The sequence below is a fragment of the Marmota monax genome, unplaced genomic scaffold (assembly GCF_021218885.2).
Source record: "Marmota monax isolate L192 unplaced genomic scaffold, Marmota_monax_Labrador192_F-V1.1 WCK01_AAM20220418_F8-fsc00455, whole genome shotgun sequence".
Taxonomy (NCBI): Eukaryota; Metazoa; Chordata; class Mammalia; order Rodentia; family Sciuridae; genus Marmota; species Marmota monax.
Window position 1 is genome coordinate 69,864 of NW_026694780.1, and position 3,744 is coordinate 73,607.

General features: G+C 35.6%; 1 non-coding gene across 1 annotated transcript; it reads left to right on the top strand.

Moving 5' to 3' along the window:
- Window positions 1-2,160: 2,160 nt before the first annotated feature.
- On the top strand, window positions 2,161-2,303 carry LOC124079910 (small nucleolar RNA SNORA48). Its single transcript, XR_006847510.1, has one exon. It is a non-coding gene; the product is annotated as a small nucleolar RNA SNORA48 (small nucleolar RNA).
- Window positions 2,304-3,744: the final 1,441 nt, after the last annotated feature.

Genomic DNA, 3,744 nt, shown 5'->3' on the forward strand with positions numbered 1-3,744 from the left:
GAGTTCTCCAAATTTGTTCTTTTTTTTTTTTCAGAATTGTTTGGTTCTTCAAGGTATTTGAGATTAACTATAAATTTCAGAATGGACTCATTGTTTTTATAAAAATCACTGGGACTTTGACAGAGATCAAACTATTTCTCCCATCAATTCTGTCAATTTTACTTCATGTTTTATGTGCATAAATATTTTTAATTGCTACATTTTTGCTTTATTGAATTCTTTAATATAGCATGCCCTTATTTATCTTGTACAAGTGTTTTTTGCCTCAGTCTATTTTGTCTATTATTAGCATATCCATCTCTCCTGGCTTTTGGTTAATATTTTCAAAGAATCTCTCTTTCCTTCCTCTCATTTTAAACATATTTGTGTCATTGGATCTAAAATGAGTTTTTTTTGTTTTGTTTTGGTAGATAATGTATAGTTGGATCATGTTTTTAAAATCCATCCTGCCAATGTTTATCTTTTTATTGGAGGATTTAATTCTTTGGCATGTAATTAATGATAAATTAATGGAATTATTTATGTCAATTTAACTGTTTTCTGTATGCCATATCACTTTTTCCTACTTCATGTCCTATAATTCTATCCTTTCTTGTGTTTATTTTCTCTAGTGAAACATTTCAATTCCCTCATTTCCTTTTGTTTATATTCTATAACTATTTTCTGCACAGTTACCATGGGGATTACATTTAACATACTAAGGTCATTATACTTTAATTTGAACTTTTATCAGTTTACTGTAACTTCAATAACATACAAAACACCCTTTTTATAGCTCTGTCACCACAACTTTCAGTTATCAATTTCACAAAATTGTGTTTTTTCTCGTGTGTCCAAAACATAAACTAATTTTTAAAAATGCACTGATCTCTTAATTTATACAGAAAACAAAATGTTGGGTACAAACCAATTAACTTTGATCACAATAATTCTTTAAATCAAAAGTAAAGTTACAAACCATCACTGCAGCACTCGGTTTCATAATTGCCCTTGTATTTACATTTATTTTGAGATGTGTATCTCCTCATATGGCTTTGACTTATTTTCTACTGTTCTTTCATTTCAATCCCCAGGCTTCAGTCAGCCTTTCCTGAAAGGCAAGTCTAGTGAAAACAAATCCCCTTGGACTTCTTATCATCTGGGAGTGTCTTAATTTCTACCTCACTTTGGAAATACATCAGTCTTGGTTAATTGTTTGTTTTATTTTGTTGTTGTTATTTTTTTTGTTGTTGTTGTTGTTTTGTTTTGTTTTTCAGCATTTGGAATGTATCAATTAACTGCCTTGTAGCCGCCTCCAAATTTTCAGATGAGAAATCTGCAGATGATATTACTGTGGCGCTCTTGTATGTTTTGAGTCACTTCCCTCCTGCTGCTGTCACAATTCCTTGTCTCTTGGTAGTTTGATTATAATGTGTCTCTGTGCTGATCTTGTTGACTTCATGCTGTTTGCTATTGATTGAGGTTTTATGTCTGTCATCAGATTTAGCAAGTTTTCTGCCAGAGTTCCTTCAGATATTCTCTCTGCTCACCTTTTTTTCTTTCTTTTCTAATCTCCTCTGTGTCATGTCCTTCAGCCTTGCGGGGGGTGGGGGCTCGCCATTTCTTTAGGAAAGGCTGCTTGGCTTTTACCTTCTCACTTTGTGCTCTTTTGGTGTCACCAATTTCAATTGTCTTATTGTCAGGTAGGTGTTAAACCCTGATGCAAAGAAAAGACCACCAACTCCAATTTTAAATCAAATTAAAGCAAGCTTGTCTATTTTATTCTTCTGCCCTTCCTATCCCCCCTTCCCCTCCCATCACTTCTCTCTCTCACACTAGTATTGCTATGTATATACGTGCCTGTATAACCAATGTGATTATGCAACCTGTACACTCAGAAAAATGAGAAATTATACCCCATTTGATTCTAATGTATGATACGTCAAGATCATTGTATTGTTATGTGCAACTAATAATAATAATAAAAAAGCAAGCTTGTATTTGTATACCCTGGAGCTGGCTAGGACTGTCTCTCCCCAAAACCCTGAGCTAGAGATCAGTCCCCCAGCTTTCCAGGAACAGGACTTTATAGCACAAAAAGTTGCAAAGGGGGGTGTCTTGAAAACTTACAGACAACAGGATTTTGACAAGCGTAATACAAAGGCAGATAGCAGGTTAATGACCCCCTGACAATGGGCAAAGAGACACCTCACTAGTGGTGTTACTCTTATATCAGTCAGGGGCAGAGTAGAAGATAGTCCTTTGTTCATCCTAGCTTGATGCCTGTGTTGTGGCCAGAGCTGTTTCATGCCTAGGGCACATAAGAAAAAAAAAAAAAAAAAAAAAAAAAGATAGCAGGTTAATGATCTACATGGCATGACATTTTAAGGTAGGGAGTAAATTCAGATCCCAGTATCAGAATTTATGAGGCACCACTGAGGTTTCAGAGAAGGTTGTTATCTGGTCAGAGGGAATTAGGATTTATTAGGAGCCACTCAGGTTTTAGAGAGGGTTGTTATCTGGTCAGGGAAAGCCAGGCACGGGTGAGTTCAAGGCATGGGCAGGAATTCCAAACAAGTTTAGAAATCACAGTAATTTATAGTAAAATGGAAATTAACTTTCCATGACTTTTTTGACTAGATAGCTACCAATCTTAAGATGGAATTAGGCTGGGTTCATCAATAGGTAAATCTTTCTTTTGGTCTGCTTATGTTTTGTTTCAGTTATTATATTGTTCAGTTCTATAATTTCATTTCTATTTTTCAGTTTTCTTTTTATTGATATTTCTATTTTATTTGTACATAATTTTGTTCCTTGTCTTCAAGTCTCTTTTAGTTCTTTGATCATCTTAAAATAGTTATTTTAAAGTTTTTTATCTATTAGGTTTGCCATCTGGTCTTTCTCAGGGACAGTTTCTATTGATTTATTTTTATTTTTTCAGTGGGCCATATTTTCCTATTTCTTTGTATGTCTTGTAGCTTTTTGTTGAATACTGGACATTTGAATGCTTTAATGTAGTGACTTTGATCCTCAGATTCTCTCCCTGTCTCTGTGCCCAGGATCAGTTTGAAGTATAGACTTTTGTTCTCTTCAGGCTTTTTGAACCTTGCTTTTGTGTGGGTATGCATAGTGACTTTCTAATTTCCATTATTATTATTATTATTATTATTATTATTATTATTGGTGGTGCTAGGGATTGAAAGCTAGGGCTTTGTGCATGGGAGGAAAGCACTCTACCAACTGAGCTATATCTCTGGCCCCCTTCACATATATTTATGAGATTATTTTTGAATGGCCTACCCTTTGATATTAGATTGATATTATTTATTGAGCAGTTATAAACTCAGGAATAATGTCTGGCTTCTAAAGTGGAAGAAGAGAAAAACAAAGAGGGGTAAAAGTAACAGCAAACCTCCCTTAACCACCTCAAAGTTGTTTTAGATCAAGGAGGAGGAGTAGCTTTCACTGTGGTAACGATGGGGTCCACATCAATGGTGCCCACCTCTGTGTCCACACTTCTGTGATCAGAAGCAGCAGTAATCAGAACACAGGGCCCTAATATTTGGAAGACGAGAATCTTATGCTCACTTTGGCTCTGGCAAACCATGTATGAACTGCTACAGGACACATACAAAGCTGACGGCCATGGAGTTGGGGTTTGGGGGGTGGGTAGCTACTGCTGAGCAAAGAGCTGAATTTGAAATTAATTGCCATCTACCATCCAAGCCTTTCCATGGAAGTTTCAAGGTTTCCATAAACTCTGGA